Genomic DNA, 23043 nt, shown 5'->3' with positions numbered 1-23043 from the left:
TAAAGAGCTCAGCCAGTGGTCTTACCTGACAGTGGAGCTGAGTCAGCAGCCCCATCCCAAATCAGAGCTAAGGCAGCAGCCCACATATCTAGAGAATCCAAAAGCAAGCTCTTCCTGCCCAGGGTCATTATGAGTTGGCCCACAAAGAATCACAGGCCAGGCTAAATAGTGAAGGTTTATCCCTGACAAAGAACACCTGTAAAAGCCAGAAGAGGTAGCTGTCTCCCCAAATGCACAGACACAAATGCAAGGACACAAGGTTTACAAAGAACCACGAAATCATGACACCTCTAAAGAAACTAACAAAGTTTCAACAGTGAACCTTTAAAAATGGAAGTCTATAAAATGACAGACAAAGAATTCAGAATAATAATCTTGAGGAAGTTTAGTGAGCTACAAGAATGTATGAAGTAAAAAATTAAATGCAGTTTGGAAAACAGTGCACAAACAAAATGAAAAGAGTAACAAAGAAATAGAAATAATAAAAAGTAAAACTCCTAGAGATGAAAAATACAATGACTGAAATGGAAATGCAATAAAAAGCTTTAACAGTAGGCTCAATCAAGCAGAAGAAAGTATAAGAGAGCTTAAAGATGATTCTATACATAGAAAACCCTAATGACTCTGAAAAAGGATACTAGAACTGATAAATTCAGTAAAGTTTCAGGATACAAAATCAATGTACAAAAATCAGTGGCATTTTTACACACTAATAACATCTAGCTAAGAACCAAATCAAGAACACAATCTCATTTATAATAGCAACAAGAAAATGAAATACATAAGAATTTATCTCACCAAGGAGGTGAAAGATCTCTACAATGAGAACTACAAAATACTGCTGAAAAAAATTAGATGTGATGCAAATAAATGGAAAAATATTCTATGCTCATGGACTGGAAGAAAATACATAGTTAAAATGACCATACTGCCCAAAGCAATTTACAGGTTCAATGCTATTCCTATCAAAATACCAATATCACTTTTCACAGATTTAGAAAAATCTATTATAAAATTTATTTGGAACCAAAATTAACCCAAATGTCCAAAGCAATCACAAGCAAAAAAACAAAGCCAGAGGCATCGCATTGCCTGACTTCAAACATCTGAAATTGTCCAACCAATGAAGCAAAAATAAGAAGCAGACTAAAAAGAATGAAGAAAGCCTATGAGAACTATGGGACACTATCAAGAGATCTAATTACCACATAACAGTAATTCCAAAGGAAAAGAGAGAACAAAGGGACCAGAAGCATATTTTTTAAAAAAAATGGCTGAAAACCTCCCAAATCTTAGGAAAGATGCCAACATCCAGGTACAGGTGGCAGAGAGGTCACCAACAATATTCAACCCAGAGTTCACCAATGCACAAAATAATGAAACTATCAAAAATTAAAGACAAAGAAAAAATTCTGAAAGCATCATGAAATAAGAAATACATTATCTACAAGGGAGTTCCAATATGACTATCAGCATATTTCTCAGCAGAAACACTGCAGGACAGTAATATAGTTGGATATTTGTACCTGCCCAAATCTCATCTTGAAATGTAATCTCCAGTCTTGGAGGTGGGGCCTGCTGGGAGTTGTTTGGATCATGGGGGCAGATCCCTCATGAATGGCTTCAGTCATCCCTTTGGTGATAAGTGAACTCTTTGTGAGTTCACATGAGATCTGATTGTTTAAAAGTATGTGGTACCTCCCCCTGACTCTCTCACCCCTGCTTTCACCATATGATATGTCTACTCCCCCTTTGCCTTCTGCCATGACTGTAAGCTTCCTGAGGCTTCTCCAGAAGCCAAGCAGATGTTGTCACATGGATCCTATAAAGCTTGCAGAACTATAAGCCAATTAAACATCTTTTCTTTATAAATTATGCAGACTCAGGTATTTCTTTATAGCAATGAAAGAACAGACTAGTGCAGAAAATTGGTAAAGAGTAGAGTATTGCTGTAAAGATACCTAAAAATGTGGGAGCAGCTTTGTAACTGGGTAGCAGACAGAGGCTGGAAGAGTTTGGAGGACTCAGAATATAGGAAGATGAAAGAGTGATTGGAACTTGTTAGAGACTAAGTGGTTGTGACCAAAATGCCAATAGTGATATGGACAGTGAAGCCCGGGCTGCTGAGGTCTCAGAGGGAAATGAGGAACTTATTGGGAACTGGAGCAAAGGTTATGCATGTTATGCCTTAGCAAAGAGATTGGATGTATTCTGTTCATTTTCTAGGGAATCTGTAGATGTTTGAACTTGAGAGTCATGACCTATGGTATTGGCAGAATAAATTTCTAAGCAGCAAAGCATTGAAGATTTGGCCTGGCTGCTTCTAACAACCTGTGTTCAGAAGCAGGAGCAAAGAAATGATTTAAAGTAGGAACTTATATTTAGAAAGAAAGCAGAGCATAAAAGCTTGAAAAAATTGTAGGTGATGTGGCAGAGAAAGAAGAAACTTTTTCAGGAGAGGAATTCAAGTGGGCTGTGGAGCAATCACTTATTAGAGACATTTGCATAACGAAAGGGAGCCACATGCTAACAGCCACGACAATAGGGAAAAGACCTTGAAGGCATTTCAGAGACTTTTGTGGCAGCTACTCTCATCACAGGCCAAGGTCTAGGAATGAAGAATGACTTTGTGGGCCAGGCCCAGGGCCCTGCTGCCTTGTGCAGCCTCAGAACACTGCTCCTCACATCCAAGCTGTTCTGTCTCCAGCCTTGGCTCAAAGGGCCCCAGATACAACTCAGGCTACTGCTTCAGAAGATGCCAGCCATAAGCCTTGGTGGCTTCCATATGTTGTTAAGCCTTCAGGCATACAGGGCGCAAGAGTGGTGGATTCTTAGCAGCCTCTGCCTAGATTTCAGAGGATGTATAGAGAAGCCTCAGTGTCCAGGCAGAAGCCTGCTGCAGAGGTGGAGGCCTCACAGAGAACCTCTACTAGGACAGTGCAGAGGGGAAATGTGGGGTTGGAGGCTCCATACAGAGTCCCCACTGGAGCACTGCCTAGTGGAGCTGTGGGAAGAGACCCATCATCTTCCAGACCCCAGAATGGTAGAAAAAATGGCAGCTTGCATCCTTAGCTTGGAAAAGCTACAGATATTCAATGCCAAGCTGTGAGATCAGCCCTGAGGCCTTAACCCTGCAAAGCCACAGAGGAAGAGCTTCCCAAGGCCTTGGGAACCCACTCTTTGCACCAGTGTGCTCTGGATGTGGAACATGGAATCAAAGGAGATTGTTTTAGAGCTTTAAGATGTAATGACTGCCCTGCTGGGTTTTCAGCCTATGTGGGGCCCATTCCTCCCTTTTTTGGCCAATTTCTCCCTTTTGGAGTGGGAATATTTATCCAATGGCTATACCCCTACTGTATCTTGGAAGTAACTAACTTGATTTTTTATTTTACAGGCTTCTAGGTGGAAGGGACTTGTCTTTTCTCAGATAAGACTTTGGACTTGGACCTGGGACTTTTGAGTTAATGGTAGAATTAGTTAAGATTTTGGAGGATGATTAGGAAGCATGACTGTATTTTGCAATGTCAGAAGGACATAAGATTTGGGGAGGAGTAGGGGGAGAATAATATAGTTGGATATTTGTTTCTGCCCAAATCTCATGTTGAAATGTAATCCCCAGTCTTGGAGGTGGTGCCTGGTGGGAGGCGTTTGGATCATGGTGGTGAATCCCTCATGAATGGCTTCAGCCATCCCCTTGATGATAAGTGAGCACCATGCTTCCTGTAAAGCTTGCAGAACTATGAGCCAGCCAATTAAACCTCTTTTCTTTGTAAATTGTCTTTATAAATACCCAGTCTCAGGTATTCTTTGTAGCAATGCAAGAACAGACTAATAGAGGCAGGAAGGAATAGAATGATATATTCAAAGTGCTCATAGAAACTAATTGCCAACCAAGAATACTTTACCTGACAAACTTGACTTTCAGAAGTGAGAAAGAAATGAAAAGCTTCCCAAATGAACAAAAGCTGAGGGAGTTCATCCCCACTAGGCCTGCCTTACAGAAATTACTAAGGAGAGTTCTTTAAGCTTTACCTAAAGGCCAAGGCCTCTAATTAATAACATAAAACATATAAAAGTACAAAACTCAATAGTATAACTAATACATAATCACATTCAGAATACTCTGGATTGAAATGGTGGTTTGTAAAGCAATTTTATTTCTAGTATAATTATTAATAGACAACTCTATTTCAATAACTATAGAAAAATTAATTGTCTTGGGATACCAATTTCAAAATTGTGTACTTTTTGACATCAAAAACTTAAAATGTTGTGGGGGAGTAAAAGCATACAGCTATTTTGTGCTCCCAAAGTTAAGTTGTTATTAGCTTGGAATAACCTGTTATAACTGATGTAAATGATGAGTTGATGGGTGCTGACGAGTTGATGGGTGCAGCACACCAACATGGCACAAGTATACATATGTAACAAACCTGCACGTTGTGCACATGTACCCTAGAACTTAAAGTATAATAAACAAAAAACAATGAGTTCTACCAACCATTTAAAAATAAAAAAAGATATTTCATGTAAGTCTCTTGATAATCACAAAAAGAAATCTACAGTAGATGTACAAAACATAAATAGAAAGGATTCAAAGCATATCATTAAAGAAAATTATCAAATCAGAAAGCAAGACAGCAAAAGAGAAAGAAACAAAGTATACACAAAACAGCCAGAAAACAAATTGCAAAATGGTAGTAGTAAATCCTTACCTACAAATAATTACTTTTGATGTAAATGAATTAAATTTTTCAATAAGAAGACATAGAGTGGCCAGAAAAGTCAACTATATACTACCTATAAAAGACTCACCTCGCCTTGAAGAGCACATATAGACTAAAAGTAAGGGAATAGGAAATGACATTCCACGTAAATGGAAACCAAAGGATAATAGCTGTAGTTATACCCATATGAGACAAAATATACTTTAAGTGAAAAAGAGACAAAGATGGTCATTTTATAATGATTAAGGGATGAATTAATCAAGAGGATATAACAATTGTAAACATATGCACACCCAACATTGGAGCACCTTAATGTAGAAAAGAAATGTTAAAGGATCTGAAAGGAGAGATAGATTGCAATACAGTAATAGTAGGGGACTTCGGTACCCCACTTTCAACAATGGACAGATCATCTAGACAAAAATTAATAAGGAGGCTGGGCTCAGTGGCTCACACCTGTAATCCCAGCACTTTGGGAGGCCGAGGACGGTGGATGATTTGAAGTCAGGAGTTTGAGACCAGCCTGGCCAACATGACGAAACCACGTCTCTACCAAAAATACAAAAAGTTAGCCAAGCATGGTGGTGTGCACCTGTAATACCAGCTACTCAGGAGGCTGAGGCAGGATAATCACTTGAACCCAGGAGGCAGATGTTGCAGTTAGCCGAGATCATGCCACTGCACTCTAGCCTGGCTAACAAAGAAAAACTCTGTTTCAAAAAAAATTCATAAGGAAACATTTGACTTGAACTACGTTTAGACCAAATGAACCTAACAGATATATACAGAACATTCCATACAAAAGTAACAGAATGCACATTTTTCTCAAGCACACACAGAACATTCTCCAGAATGGGTCATATGTTAGGCCACAAAACATGTCTGAACAAATTTAAGAGGATCAAAATCATGTTAACTACCTTTTCTGACCACAATGGTATTAATATAGAAACCAATAAGAGGAGAAATTTTGAAAATCCATAAGTATGTGGAAACTGAACAACATACTCCTAAACAACCAATGGGTCAAAGAAGAAATCAAAATGCTTATACACTTCTGGTGGGAATATAAATTAGTTCAGTCACTGTGGAAAGCAGTTTCACAATTTCTGAAAGAAGTTAAAACAGTATTACCATTTGCCCCAGAAATCCCATAATTGGGTATTCACCCTAAGGAACATAAACCATTGTACCATAAATGCACATGCACCCATATATTTATCACAGCACTACTCACAATAGCAAAGACATGGAATCAACCTAAATGCCCACCAATGGTAGACTGGATTTTTTAAAAATGTGGTACATAGACACCATGGAATACTACACAGCCATAAAATAGAATAAGATCATGCCCTTTGCAACAACATGGATAAAATTGGAAGCCATTACCCTAAGTGAACTAACACTGGAACAGAAAACCAAATACCACACGCTCTCACTTATAAGTGAGAGCTAAACATTGAGTACATATGGACACTAAGAAGGGAGCAACAGACACCAGGGCCTACTTAAGGGTGGAAAATGGGAGGAGAGTGAGGATTGAAAACTACTTATTGGGTGCTATGCTTATTACCTGAAATCATCCATACACCAAAACCCCATGACATGCAATTTACCTATATAACACACCTGCACATGTATCCCTGAACCTAAAATACAAGTTTACAAATAAAAATTAAAATTAAGAAAGGGAAATCAAAAAATATCCTGAGACAAAAACAATAATGGAAACACAAAATACAAAAACTTGTGGGATGCATCAAAAGCAGTTCTAAGAGGAAAATTTACAGCAATAAATGCCTAATAACATAATATTACACCTCAAGAAACTAAAGAAAAAACAAAAAACTAAGCCCAAAGTTAGCAAAAGGAAGGAAATAACAAAGATCAGAGTAGAAATAAATAAAATAGAGACTAGAAAAACAGTAGGGAATATCAAGAAAACTGAGTTGGTGTTTAGAAAAGATAAACAAAGTTGATAAACCTTTAGCTTAACTAAGAAAAAAATAGAGAAGACACAATAAAATCAGAAGTAAAAGAGGGGAAATTACAACTGATACCACAAAAATATGAATGCTCATAAGAGATTACCATGAATACTTATGTGGCAACAAATTGAATAATGTAGAAATCATGGATAAATTCCTAGATACATACAATTTCCCAAGACTGAATTATACAGATATAAAAAATATGAAGAGACCAACATAAGTAAAGGATTGAATCAGGAATCAAATGCCTCCCATCAAAGAAAAGCCCAGGACCTCATAACTTCACTGCTGAATTCTACCAAACATTTAGGAAAACTAATAACAATCATTCTCAAACTCTTCCAAAAAATACTAGAGGAGGGAATACTTCAAAACTCTTTCTTTGAGGCCAAATTCAGACAAGGACATTATAAGAGAAGAAAATTACAGGTCAATATCCCTGATGAACATAGGTGCAAAAATCCTAAAAAATACTAGCAAACAAAATTCTACAGCATATAAAAATAATTATTCACTATAATCAAATGGGATTTATTTCAGGGATGCAATGATGTTTCAACATACCAAATCAATAAATGCGATACAACACATCCTGGGAGGGAGTACTGGATTACCTCAGCCCTAAGGTACCCTGGGTATTTGGGATGGCCCACATCAGACCCAAGATAAAAGGAATCTCTGATTTTCTAATTCAAAGGTATATTTCACATGCAGAGCACATTGGAAAATATAATCAGCAATAGACACTCTCTGACAGGCAAGCATTTCTCCAGCCATCTAAATAGCAGCTGACCTCAAGTTATAACGGAACTAAGATTCCTAAAAAAAAACTAAACTTTTCCCAAACATAAATGGAATCAACATGTGAAGACACTGGTAAAATGATTAACAGCTCCCCAAAAGCAGAGTCTTATTTTGTTTACCTTTGTACTTCTAGTCCAGTCATTGGGATAGTAAATAAGTATCAAATGAATGAATGAAAGCCTTAGTTTAAGTTTTTAAGACAGAAACTACCAATAATTATTTCTTTGGCATAAAAGGTGTGGGAGTCTATTTTCAAATACATGTAGGAATCAATGAGTTAAGTAAAGTGAAACAGATTTCTTTACTGCACAAATTCTCGGAGCCTTTATTATGTTAAGCTATATTTTAAGTCACCAGGCCAGGGAGATGACACATGCTTAATTCCCTCAACTTACTTAACCACTAAACTCATTTTTCCCCCGTGAAGCATTTCAAAATCCCAAAGAATTTTGGGACATTCTAACTCCAAAGACTGATTAAAAATTGCAAAGCATAAATAATAGCAAAATCGAATTGCTATGGGAGATTCCAGCAGGTGGGTGTAGGCAATATAAGAAAGGAGAAATGGGAGCATAATGATTTGGGATTCCACATTAACTGATCATGGCTACTGGTAAAAATTAGACATCTAAACACAAGACAAAGAGTACTGTAAGGGATCTGGTGTAGTTCCCACAATCATGACACGCCCTTGCTGACAAATTAATCTTCTCCATCTTTGGATTCCATAACCAGTATTACCGTTAGACCTGGGAAACTAGGGTCCTCACCTAGGTCCCTCACCTATGGGGAGGTCTACACTTATTTCATGCCATCTTATATCACACATTCCTGATCGTGGCAAACAAGTCGGACTCAAAAGTTTAGAAGGCCCTGCACTATATCTCCTCCAGTGTGCCCTTCACATGAGGCAAGAAATCCATAGGACCAAGGGGCCATATCCACTCAAAGCCCACATCTCCCCATCGAGGTCAAACTCTGGATCTCAGGACCCTGAGATTCCCTGCCCAACATTTCCAAGCCACTTCCAGTACCTATGCAGTTCTGTCTTTTGGATCCATTATTCTGAGAGCAAACTGTGCTACGGGGTGACTGCTGGTTGGGGTGATAGGGGTGATGGAATTTAGTCACACGGTCTAGAATAGCCACCAAAGGCTCCTAGTGGTTCAGGACAGAGCCAGAGGTGGAAAGAAACGGAGATAGGGGCTGCATGGCTTGGGGAGTGGGGCTCCACCGATCTTCTTGCCTTAAGCTCTGCAAATATTAAGGGCAGTCCTGCCCTTAGGAGTACAATCTTCCTGTTCAATGAGACCATGTGGGAAATACATGGCAATGCTGCAGAAACAGTTACTTATTCCAGTACAATTACTTACGACTTCCTCATCCTTTACAGAATTATGAATTGTCAGATAACAGTGGCATTTCCAAGATTTATCTCCAGCATCTCATTGCACTTCCAAACCTCATGCTTTGCAGGTATGTACAATAGATGCACTCATGTACATGGCTATTTTAATTATATGTAACACAACCAAGATGAAATTTTCAAAGGCTTCTAAATAGTCAGTCTGTCACAGTCATGCACTTGCATTAATTCACACAAAAAAAAATCATTAAAAATTAAGCAGACTGCCTCATCCAATAGGCTACATTGTGATAATAGGAAATGCCATGGGTCTACCCAATGGATGACCTCCTTCTAGCTCATATTTAATCTGAAAACTGAAAAATGAAGGTGTTGAGAGGACATGAAGCCAGGAAGTATTGGCAGCACTGAGAAGCAGTAGACAGAGATTCCTCAGAGAGGGAGACAACCACTAAGCCAGGCAAACAGAGAAGCCATTCCTAAATAATAGCTGGCTCAAATCGGCAAAGAACATTAGAGGAAATATCTTAATATAAGTCGGAGCCGGGAGCCTTAACTGCAGTTTCAGAAATAGCAGCTCAGTGCTGGGTAAGGACTACAAAGAATGCGAAAAAGGATCAACAAATCCTAAGTAGAGAGATTTGGACCGAATCTGAACAGAAGCAAGGTTTTCAGACATATCTGGCCAAGACAAACCACTTTTTGTTAAAAATGTGTATATAGACAGATTAATTTCAGAACTCTGCTGAATCATTTAAATTTGGTATGTGTAAGTTAATTGTTAACTATATGTAATTCTTATTCCATGCCATGGGCTCAATTATTTTCAATCAACTGTTTGCTATTTTTGTAGATTCCTCCATTAAAGACTTGCCCTAAGATGCCTTTAGCAATAAACTACCACATTCTGTGAACTTCAACCGACCATTTCAATGAGGAGGTCAAGCCCTGAATTTTCTGTCACTTGCAGTAGTGTTTGAAAAACTCATCCAATCATAAGACTCAACTGAATCATCTGTTAAACTGGTGGTTCTCAAATTGTAGTGAGCATCAAAGTCAACTAGAGGGCTTGTTCAAACAGATTATTAGAGAATCTTACACACTGGGAATTAAGAGATTCCAATAATTTGCATTTCTAATAAATTTCCAGGTGATGCTGACGCTGCTGTTCCATGGACCACCCTGTGAGAACCATTGTATTAAACACTCTGGATGCCCAGAATTCCACCTCCAATCCATGGAATCAGAATCACAGGCTCAGGATCCTATTTTTAACAAACATTCATGATGATTATTCTGGTCTAAATATACCACATCTTTTATATGCACTAAATTTCATGTTCTTTCTCTGTTGAGGAGTTTCTCAAACCCTGATCAGGGTCCATTACCCTTATTCTACACAGTATTCTCAAACTCTTGATTATCTAATTCCCCAACTCAGAGCAGGTTCAAAGCTATCTACTGTGTGGTGTGGAACTGGCTCTTTTTTGTTGGTTGGTTGGTTGGTTTTTTATCTATAATATGAGATTTTTTGTTTGTTTGCAGAAAATGTTTTGCTCTCAGGTGAGGGAGTTTATAATAAGTGACTTATTTATTACAGATACAAATTCCAAACCTAGTTTATTCTAAGCTTTTAAGTTCAACCTACAAATTGTATTATTCCATTATTAAATCTAGTAAAGTTTAACAATCATGCAAATATTTTTGACTGACATTTGTCCCATTTAATTAAGTACCCTTCTGCATTTTCAACTGCCTGTAAGGGGATGGAATAATTTAATTTACTTTTTTTAGTTTATTTTTTTGAGATGGGATTTTGCTACGTTGCCCAGGCTGATCTCAAACTCCCAGACTCAAGCAATCCTCCTACCTCAGCCTTCTTAATAGCTGGGATTATAGGCATGCATTCTCAATGTACTTTTTAAGCCCCTTATATATCTGACAAACAAATAAAACCTTCCAAGCACTTAATCAATTCCTACGCACATAACAAATTAAAAGTATAGTGAATCTTAAAGTTTTCTTAAATGTCCTAGCATATTAATGGCCTTAAAATTATGGGCAAGCAGTCAGACAGGTTATGAGAAATTTATCCAGATATCATTTTAAAATTTGTAAGAATTGTGTAAAAAAATGGAAAATTGTGTCAAGGTTAAAGTATTTGAACCAAAACATGAAGACTTTCAAGTGTCTCAAGATGTAAAAGTTAAAACTTCCATACTGGTAAAGAAACCAAGAACCTACATTGGGTAAAGGATGCCTTCTTCACTAAATAGTGTTGGAAAAATTGGATATCCACATACAGAAGAAGGAAACTCAATCCCCATCTCTCACCACATACAAAAATCAACTCAAGAGAACTTAAAGACTTAAATATAAGACTGAAACTCTAAAAAATACTAGAAGAAAACAGGGAAAATACTTTAGGACATTGATCTAGGCAAAGATTTCACAGTTAAGACCTCAAAAGCACAGACAACAAAAATAATAACAGACAAATGTAACTATATTAAATTAAAAAGCTTCTGCACAGCAAAGGAAACAACAGAGTGAAGAGACAACTTGTTAATGGGAGAAAATATTTGCAAACTATTCATCTGACAAGGGACTAATATCCAGAATATACAAGGAACTCAAACAACAGTTTAAACACACACACACACACACACACAGATAATCCCATTAAAAAGTGGGCAAAGAACATGAATAGACATTTCTCAAAAGACATACGGCCTCCTGCAGTGTCACGGGCCACAGCGTATCCGGATAGGGAGCCTCTGGGAAGAGCGGCGCGGGAACCGGCACCCACCACTGGAGGGGCGGCGACAGCGGCAGAAGCGACCTAGAGAGTTGAGTGGAGCCGCCATGGCCGAGTTCCAGTCAAAAGTGAGCAGGTGGACTAGCAGTCCTGCGCAGGGCGCCGGAACCTCTGTGTCCACGCTGCGCATGGACCTGGGCTTTGTGCGCTCCCGCCTCAGGGTGTTCATGCTGCTGCAGCTGGTGCTGGGGCTGCTGGTGTGGGCCCTGATTGCAGACACCCCGTACCACCTGTACCCAGCCTATGGCTGGGTGATGTTCGTCGCTGTCTTCCTCTGGCTGGTGACAATCGTCTTATTCAACCTCTACCTGTTTCAGCTGCACATGAAGTTATACAAGGTGCCCTGGCCACTAGTGTTAATGATCTTTAACATCATTGCCGCCATGCTCTATGTCACCGCCTTCATTGCCTGCTCTGCGGCAGTTGACCTGACGTACCTAAAGGGCACGCAGCCGTATAACCAGCGTGCAGTTGCCTCGTTCTTTGCGTGTTTGGTGATGGTCGCCTACGGAGTGAGCGCCTTCTTCAGCTATCAGGACTGGCGAGGAGTAGGCAGCAGTGCGTGCCACAGCTCCCCCTGGGGCTGAAGCCGCCGCTGGGTCACAGAGCAGGGTTGCCCTGCAAGCCCAAAGCTGGGGAGCCCTGCGCGGAGTCAGCCCTGCAGGGACCACACTTGCTTCTCTCTGCTCACCAGACACAAGCTCTCACAGAGCTAAGGAAGCAGGCCCAGGCTGGCAGGCATCTGGGCTTGCAGGAGGTCAACCGCTGAGACCTCCTCCCCATCTCCCTTATTCAGTGGAAGGTGACGGGGATCTGAGGCTGTGTCTCTGCCTTGTCTTTAGAGGACTTCAGCGTCCAAGGCTGGGGCCCACCCTTCTCACCAGCACTAAATGCCCTAACAAGGACTTCAGACCTGCAGCCCCAAACCCGCTGTAGTATAAGCCTAACAAACAACATGTAGCACCTTGGTCTTTGTTCCAGGAGAGCTGAGAAAGCTCATGAAACTATTCTCCTTCCTTAAGACGCAATTCCGACCCAACGCTCGCTGGAGTCAACCTGTAAAAAGCGAATTATGATTGTTGACAGCATGGTCTTCCCTCCCTGCATTTCAGACATACCAGTTACTGAAAGCAAATCCGTTTTAAGTGATTTCTCAATGCTGAAAAGCCTGTCCAGGTTTCCTTCCCTTTCCCGAGCCTCTCTTGTAATACTCCTTTGGGCAAAGCTAACATCAGTGCCGATTGCTTCCCTGACCCTGCTGACGAGGCCCAGGGGACCCGAAGGAGGAAGGGAAGCAAGGCCTTGTCTGGCCAGTTGTCATGTGGTTGGTGGTGACTTTGTTTTTTTTGTTTTTTTTTTTAAATAAAAATGAAGATGAGAGAAATTAAAAAAAGAAGACATGCAAATGGCCAAGTTATATATGAAAAAATGCTCAACATCACTAATCAGCAGGAAAGTGCAAATCAAAACTACAGTGAGATATTACCTTACTCTAGTTATAATGGCTATTACTAAAAAGACAAAAAAAAAATAACATGCTGGTGAGGATGTGGAGAAAAGGGGAATTCTTATACACTATGCAGGAGCATAAATTAGTATAGCCACTGTGGAAAACAGTATGGAGATTTCTCAAAAAACTTAAAATAGAACTACCATATGATCCAGTAATCCCATTCTTGGGTATTTATCCAAAGGTAAGAAGATCAGTATATCAAAGGTATACCTGCACCCCGGTGTTTATTGCAGCACTATTCACAACAACAAGAATATGGAATCAACTTAAGTATCCATCAACAGTCAAATGGATAAAGAAAATGTGGAATACTATACAGCCATAAGAAAAAATGAAATCATGTTATTTGCCGCAACATGAATGGAACTGGAGGTCACTATGTTAAGTGAAATAAGCCAGGCACAGAAAGACCAATGTTCTCACTCATATGTGGGAGGTAAAAAAGTTGATACCATGGAGATAGAGAGTAGAATGATAGATACCAGAAGCTAGGAAGGGTGGTGTGGGGATAGGAGGATTGAAGAGAGCCTGGTTAATGGGTACAAACGTACAGTTAAATAGAAGGAATAAGTTCTAATGTTTGATAGCAGAGTAGGGTTACTATACTTAGCAACAATGTATTGTATATTTCAAAACAGCTAAAAGACTTGAAATATTACCGGCACATAGAAATGATAAATATTTGAGGTGATAGATACCCCAAATACTGACTTGATCATTACACATTCTATGTATATAACAAAATATCACATATGCCCCATAAATATGAACACAAAAATTTAGAGAACAACTTTTGTCCAAGGAAGGAGCAGCCTGAGGTTTCAGGAGTCCACGAGTAGATAGAAGAATTTGGTAATAATTAGGCTGATTTGGTAATTAGACACAAATCAGGGACACGGTCTACATGGTCATTCCTTCCTTAAATTATGTAGTACAAGACACTATGAGTGTAAAAAGAGAGCTCGGCGTGGCAGTCAAGGTCAAGAGAAAAATTGACTTGTCTGTCTGAAAGTCTAGACTTCACATCCCAGCTGATATCTCTGGACACCACGTAGTATCAACAGTCAAAACTTCTTTGGGATGAGGTAATGGGGTGATTCACAAACCTCCGAATATCAGTGGCTTAGCGCAATATGAATTTATTTCTCTCTCATAAGAAGTCCAATGAAGATTTTCCTGGCCTGTGGTTTTCCTCTAAGCAAAGACTTGGAGATCCAAGCTTATTTAGTCTTTTGGGGCTGTCACTATCAACACATGGCCTCTGAGGTCACTATGGAATGAGAAGAGACAGAGCCTGGACAAAGCACACCAGTTTTTAATTACCAGAGTGTATTTTTTTACTGTTTTACTAATATTATTTTTATCTAATATATTATAACTATTATATTTATGGGGTACAATATGATGTTTTGATATATGTATATAATGTGGAATGATTAACTCAAGTTAATATATCCATCACTTCACTTATTTAACATTTTTTTGTGGTGATACATTTGACATTTATTCTCAGTTATTTTGAAACATACATCATTATTGACTATAGTCACCCTGCTGTGCAATAGATATCAAAACTTATTCCTCCTGTCTAACTGAAACATTGTATCCTTTGACCCTCAACTGCCCATTCTCTCTGTCCCCCTTCCTCAGCCTCTGGTAATCATCACTCTATCATCTACTTCTATGAATTTAACTATTTTTAGATTCCACACATGAGTGAGATCATGCAGTATTTATCTTTCTAGACACCTAGGTTGATTCTATAACTTGGTTATTATGAATAATGCTGAAATGAACATGAAAGTGCAGATATCCTTTTGACATATTGATTCCAATTCCTTTGAATACATTCTCAGAAGTGGAATTACTGGATCATATGGTAGTTATATTTTAAGTTTTTTGAGGAACCTCCACGTCATTTTCTATAATGGCTGTATTAATCTACATTCCGAAGAGTGTGTTAAGGTTCCCTTAACTCCACATTGTTGCCAACACTTGTCTTTCATCTTTTTGATAAAAGCCATTATAAAAGGTGTGAGGTGACATCTTGTTGTGGTATTAATTTGAAAATGATTAGTGACATAGCCATGAATGATAGACTGGATTAAGAAAATGTGGCGGGGGCGGAGCAAGATGGCCGAATAGGAACAGCTCCAGTCTCCAACTCCCAGCGCGAGCGACACAGAAGACCGGTGATTTCTGCATTTTCAACTGAGGTACTGGGTTCATCTCACTGGGGAGTGCCGGACGATCGGAGCTGGTCAGCTGCTGCAGCCCGACCAGCGAGAGCTGAAGCAGGGCAAGACATTGCCTCACCTGGGAAGCGCAAGGGGGAAGGGAATCCCTTTTCCTAGCCAGGGGAACTGAGACACACAACACCTGGAAAATCGGGTAACTCCCACCCCAATACTGCGCTTTAAGCAAACGGGCACACCAGGAGATCATATCCCACACCTGGCCGTGAGGGTCCCACGCCCACGGAGCCTCCCTCATTGCTAGCACAGCAGTCTGTGATCTACCAGCAAGGCAGCAGCGAGGCTGGGGGAGGGGCGCCCGCCATTGCTGAGGCTTAAGTAGGTAAACAAAGCTGCTGGGAAGCTCGAACTGGGTGGAGCTCACAGCAGCTCAAGGAAACCTGCCTGTCTCTGTAGACTCCACCTCTGGGACAGGGCACAGTAAACAATAACAAACACAGCAGAGGCCTCTGCAGACGCAAACGACTCTGTCTGACAGCTTTGAAGAGAGCAGTGGATCTCCCAACACGGAGGTTGAGATCTGAGAAGGGACAGACTCCCTGCTCAAGTGGGTCCCTGACCCCTGAGTAGCCTAACTGGGAGACATCCCCCACTAGGGGCAGTCTGACACCCCACACCTCACAGGGTGGAGTACACCCCTGAGAGGAAGCTTCCAAAGCAAGAATCAGACAGGTACACTCGCTGTTCAGAAATATTCTATCTTCTGCAGCCTCTGCTGCTGACACCCAGGCAAACAGGGTCTGGAGTGGACCTCAAGCAATCTCCAACAGACCTACAGCTGAGGGTCCTGACTGTTAGAAGGAAAACTATCAAACAGGAAGGACACCTACACCAAAACCCCATCAGTACATCACCATCATCAAAGACCAGAGGCAGATAAAACCACAAAGATGGGGAAAAAGCAGGGCAGAAAAGCTGGAAATTCAAAAAATAAGAGCGCATCTCCCCCGGCAAAGGAGCGCAGCTCATCGCCAGCAACAGATCAAAGCTGGACGGAGAATGACTTTGACGAGATGAGAGAAGAAGGCTTCAGTCCATCAAATTTCTCAGAGCTAAAGGAGGAATTACGTACCCAGTGCAAAGAAACTAAAAATCTTGAAAAAAAAGTGGAAGAATTGATGGCTAGAGTAATTAATGCAGAGAAGGTCATAAACGAAATGAAAGAGATGAAAACCATGACACGAGAAATACGTGACAAATGCACAAGCTTCAGTAACCGACTTGATCAACTGGAAGAAAGAGTGTCAGCGATTGAGGATCAAATGAATGAAATGAAGCGAGAAGAGAAACCAAAAGAAAAAAGAAGAAAAGGAAATGAACAAAGCCTGCAAGAAGTATGGGATTACGTAAAAAGACCAAATCTACGTCTGATTGGGGTGCCTGAAAGTGAGGGGGAAAATGGAACCAAGTTGGAAAACACTCTTCAGGATATCATCCAGGAGAACTTCCCCAACCTAGTAGGGCAGGCCAACATTCAAATCCAGGAAATACAGAGAACGCCACAAAGATACTCCTCGAGAAGAGCAACTCCAAGACACATAATTGCCAGATTCACCAAAGTTGAAATGAAGGAAAAAATCTTAAGGGCAGCCAGAGAGAAAGGTCAGGTTACCCACAAAGGGAAGCCCATCAGACTAACAGCAGATCTCTCGGCAGAAACTCTCCAAGCCAGAAGAGAGTGGGGGCCAATATTCAACATTCTTAAAGAAAAGAATTTTAAACCCAGAATTTCATATCCAGCCAAACTAAGTTTCATAAGTGAAGGAGAAATAAAATCCTTTACAGATAAGCAAATGCTTAGAGATTTTGTCACCACTAGGCCTGCCTTACAAGAGACCCTGAAGGAAGCACTAAACATGGAAAGGAACAACCGGTACCAGCCATTGCAAAAACATGCCAAAATGTAAAGACCATCGAGGCTAGGAAGAAACTGCATCAACTAACGAGCAAAATAACCAGTTAATATCATAATGGCAGGATCAAGTTCACACATAACAATATTAACCTTAAATGTAAATGGACTAAATGCTCCAATTAAAAGACACAGACTGGCAAACTGGATAAAGAGTCAAGACCCATCAGTCTGCTGTATTCAGGAGACCCATCTCACACACAGAGACATACATAGGCTCAAAATAAAGGGATGGAGGAAGATTTACCAAGCAAATGGAGAACAAAAAAAAGCGGGGGTTGCAATCCTAGTCTCTGATAAAACAGACTTTAAACCATCAAAGATCAAAAGAGACAGAGAAGGCCATTACATAATGGTAAAGGGATCAATTCAACAGGAAGAGCTAACTATCCTAAATATATATGTACCCAATACAGGAGCACCCAGATTCATCAAGCAAGTCCTTAGAGACTTACAAAGAGACTTAGACTCCCATACAATAATAATGGGAGACTTCAACACTCCACTGTCAACATTAGACAGATCAACGAGACAGAAAGTTAACAAGGATATCCAGGAATTGAACTCATCTCTGCAGCAAGCAGACCTAATAGACATCTATAGAACTCTCCCCCCCAAATCAACAGAATATACATTCTTCTCACCACCACATCGTACTTACTCCAAAATTGACCACGTAATTGGAAGTAAAGCACTCCTCAGCAAATGTACAAGAACAGAAATTATAACAAACTGTCTCTCAGACCACAGTGCAATCAAACTAGAACTCAGGACTAAGAAACTCAATCAAAACCGCTCAACTACATGGAAACTGAACAACCTGCTCCTGAATGACTACTGGGTACATAACGAAATGAAGGCAGAAATAAAGATGTTCTTTGAAACCAATGAGAACAAACATACAACACACCAGAATCTCTGGGACACATTTAAAGCAGTGTGTAGAGGGAAATTTATAGCACTAAATGCCCACAAGAGAAAGCAGGAAAGATCTAAAATTGACACTCTAACATCGCAATTAAAAGAACTAGAGAAGCAAGAGCAAACACATTCGAAAGCTAGCAGAAGGCAAGAAATAACTAAGATCAGAGCAGAACTGAAGGAGATAGAGACACAAAAAACCCTCCAAAAAATCAATGAATCCAGGAGTTGGGTTTTTGAAAAGATCAACAAAATTGACAGACCACTAGCAAGACTAATAAAGAAGAAAAGAGAGAAGAATCAAATCGACGCAATTAAAAATGATAAAGGGGATATCACCACCGACCCCACAGAAATACAAACTACCATCAGAGAATACTATAAACACCTCTACGCAAATAAACTGGAAAATCTAGAAGAAATGGATAATTTCCTGGACACTTACACTCTTCCAAGACTAAACCAGGAAGAAGTTGAATCCTTGAATAGACCAATAGCAGGCTCTGAAATTGAGGCAATAATTAATAGCCTACCAACCAAAAAAAGTCCAGGACCAGATGGATTCACAGCTGAATTCTACCAGAGGTACAAGGAGGAGCTGGTACCATTCCTTCTGAAACTATTCCAATCAATAGAAAAAGAGGGAATCCTCCCTAACTCATTTTATGAGGCCAACATCATCCTGATACCAAAGCCTGGCAGAGACACAACAAAAAAAGAGAATTTTAGACCAATATCCCTGATGAACATCGATGCAAAAATCCTCAATAAAATACTGGCAAACCGGATTCAGCAACACATCAAAAAGCTTATCCACCATGATCAAGTGGGCTTCATCCCTGGGATTCAAGGCTGGTTCAACATTCGCAAATCAATAAACATAAACCAGCATATAAACAGAACCAAAGACAAGAACCACATGATTATCTCAATAGATGCAGAAAAGGCTTTTGACAAAATTCAACAGCCCTTCATGCTAAAAACGCTCAATAAATTCGGTATTGATGGAACGTACCTCAAAATAATAAGAGCTATTTATGACAAACCCACAGCCAATATCATACTGAACGGGCAAAAACTGGAAAAATTCCCTTTGAAAACTGGCACAAGACAGGGATGCCCTCTCTCACCACTCCTATTCAACATAGTGTTGGAAGTTCTGGCTAGGGCAATTAGGCAAGAGAAAGAAATCAAGGGTATTCAGTTAGGAAAAGAAGAAGTCAAACTGTCCCTGTTTGCAGATGACATGATTGTATATTTAGAAAACCCCATTGTCTCAGCCCAAAATCTCCTTAAGCTGATAAGCAACTTCAGCAAAGTCTCAGGATACAAAATTAATGTGCAAAAATCACAAGCATTCTTATACACCAGTAACAGACAAACAGAGAGCCAAATCAGGAATGAACTTCCATTCACAATTGCTTCAAAGAGAATAAAATACCTAGGCATCCAACTTACAAGGGATGTAAAGGACCTCTTCAAGGAGAACTACAAACCACTGCTCAGTGAAATAAAAGAGGACACAAACAAATGGAAGAACATACTATGCTCATGGATAGGAAGAATCAATATCATGAAAATGGCCATACTGCCCAAGGTAATTTATAGATTCAATGCCATCCCCATCAAGCTACCAATGACTTTCTTCACAGAATTGGAAAAAACTGCTTTAAAGTTCATATGGAACCAAAAAAAGAGCCCGCATCTCCAAGACAATCCTAAGTCAAAAGAACAAAGCTGGAGGCATCACGCTACCTGACTTCAAACTATACTACAAGGCTACAGTAACCAAAACAGCATGGTACTGGTACCAAAACAGAGATATAGACCAATGGAACAGAACAGAGTCCTCAGAAATAATACCACACATCTACAGCCATCTGATCTTTGACAAACCTGAGAGAAACAAGAAATGGGGAAAGGATTCCCTATTTAATAAATGGTGCTGGGAAAATTGGCTAGCCATAAGTAGAAAGCTGAAACTGGATCCTTTCCTTACTCCTTATATGAAAATTAATTCAAGATGGATTAGAGACTTAAATGTTAGACCTAATACCATAAAAATCCTAGAGGAAAACTTAGGTAGTACCATTCAGGACATAGGCATGGGCAAAGATTTCATGTCTAAAACACCAAAAGCAACGGCAGCAAAAGCCAAAATTGACAAATGGGATCTAATTAAACTAAAGAGCTTCTGCACAGCAAAAGAAACTACCATCAGAGTGAACAGGCAACCCACAGAATGGGAGAAAATTTTTGCAATCCACTCATCTGACAAAGGGCTAATATCCAGAACCTACAAAGAACTCAAACAAATTTACAAGAAAAAAAAAAACAACCCCATCCAAAAGTGGGCAAAGGATATGAACAGACATTTCTCAAAAGAAGACATTCATACAGCCAACAGACACATGAAAAAATGCTCATCATCACTGGCCATCAGAGAAATGCAAATCAAAACCACAATGAGATACCATCTCACACCAGTTAGAATGGCGATCATTAAAAAGTCAGGAAACAACAGGTGCTGGAGAGGATGTGGAGAAATAGGAATGCTTTTACATTGTTGGTGGGATTGTAAACTAGTTCAACCATTATGGAAAACAGTATGGCGATTCCTCAAGGATCTAGAACTAGATGTACCATATGACCCAGCCATCCCATTACTGGGTATATACCCAAAGGATTATAAATTATGCTGCTATAAAGACACATGCACACGTATGTTTATTGCAGCACTATTCACAATAGCAAAGACTTGGAATCAACCCAAATGTCCATCAGTGACAGATTGGATTAAGAAAATGTGGCACGGCCGGGCGCAGTGGCTCAAGCCTGTAATCCCAGCACTTTGGGAGGCCAAGATGGGCGGATCACGAGGTCAGGAGATCGAGACCATCCTGGCTAACAGAATGAAACCCCGTCTCCACTAAAAATACAAAAACATTAGCCGGGCGTGGTGGCGGCGCCTGTAGTCCCAGCTACTCAGGAGGCTGAGGCAGGAGAATGGCGGGAACCCAGGAGGCGGAGCTTGCAGTGAGCCGAGATCGTGCCACTGCACTCCAGCCTGGGCGACAGAGCGAGACTCCGCCTCAAAAAAAAAAAAAAAAAAAAGAAAATGTGGCACATATACACCATGGAATACTATGCAGCCATAAAAAAGGATGAGTTTGCGTCCTTTGTAGGGACATGGATGCAGCTGGAAACCATCATCCTTAGCAAACTATCACAAGAACAGAAAACCAAACACCACATGTTCTCACTCATAGGGGGGAACTGAACAATGAGATCACTTGGACTCAGGAAGGGGAACATCACACACCGGGGCCTATCATGGGGAGGGGGGAGGGGGGAGGGATTGCATTGGGAGTTATACCTGATGTAAATGGTGAGTTGATGGGTGCAGCACACCAACATGGCACAAGTATACATATGTAACAAACCTGCACGTTATGCACATGTACCCTACAACTTAAAGTATAATAATAATAAATAAATTAAAAAAAGAAAGAAAAGAAAACGTGGCACATATACACCATGGAATACTATGCAGCCATAAAAAGGATGAGTTCATGTCCTTTGTAGGGACATGGATGAAGCTGGAAGCCATAATTCTGAGCAAACTATTGCAAGGATAGAAAACCAAACACTGCATGTTCTCACTCATAGGTGAGAATTGAACAATGAGATCACTTGGACACAGGGTGGGGAACATCACACACCGGGGCCTGTTGTGGGTTGGAGGGAGGGTGGAGGGATAGCAATAGGAGATATATCTAATGTAAATGACAAGTTAACGGGTGCAGCACACCAACATGACACATGTATACATATGTAACAAACCTGCACGTTGTGCACATGTATCCTAAAACTTAAAGTATAATAATATTAATAAAAAGAAAGAAAAAGGTTAGTGACATTGAACATTTTTTCATGAACCCATTGGCCACTTATATGTCTTCTTTTGATAAATGTCTATTTAGGTCCATGCCCATTTAAAAAATTGGTTACTTGTTTTCTTGCTGTTGAGTTGTTCCTTGTATATTTTGTTTGTTTTGTTTTTAATTTTAATGTTTAATTTTTGTGGGTACATAGTAGGTGGATATATTTATGGGTTGCATGAGATATTTTGATACAGGCATGCAATGTGTAATAATCACATCCAGGTAAATGGAGTATCCATCACCTCAAGCATTTATCCTTTGTGTTACAAACTATCCAATTACACTCTTTTAGTTATTTTTAAATGTATAATTAAATTATTTTTTATTATAGTCACTTTGTTGAACTAGCAAATACCAGATCTTATTCATTCTTTCTATTTTTTGTACCCATTAACTCTCCCCAATCCCTGTCCTTCAAACCCACAACCCTTGCTAATATCTGGTAACCATGTTTCTACTCTGTATCTCCATGAATTCAACTGTTTTAGTTTTTAGCTAGCAAAAATAAGTAAGAACAGGTGAAGTTTGTCTTTCTGTGCCTGGCTTATTTTCACTTTACATAATGACCACCAGTTTCGTCCACGTTGTTGCAAATGACAGGATCTCATTCTTTTTATGGATGAGTAGTATTCTGTTGTGTATGTGTACCAAATTTTCTGTACCCGCTCATCTATCGATGGATGCTAAGATTGCTTCCAACTGTTGGTCATTGTGAAAAGTGCTGCAATAAACATGGGAGTGTGGCTATCTCTTCAGTATACTGATTTCCTTTCTTTTGGGTATATACCT

The 23043-nt window shown here is 39.9% G+C and overlaps 1 pseudogene; it reads left to right on the top strand.

The window, feature by feature from the left end:
* The first annotated feature begins 11601 nt into the window (after nt 1–11601).
* Nucleotides 11602–12296, top strand: LOC102147029 (plasmolipin pseudogene; annotated as a pseudogene).
* Nucleotides 12297–23043: the final 10747 nt, after the last annotated feature.

Source organism: Macaca fascicularis, chromosome X, assembly GCF_037993035.2.
Source record: "Macaca fascicularis isolate 582-1 chromosome X, T2T-MFA8v1.1".
In the NCBI taxonomy this organism is placed as follows: Eukaryota; Metazoa; Chordata; class Mammalia; order Primates; family Cercopithecidae; genus Macaca; species Macaca fascicularis.
Note: the sequence above shows the minus strand (reverse complement) of the source record. Positions and strands in the feature narration are given on the sequence as shown.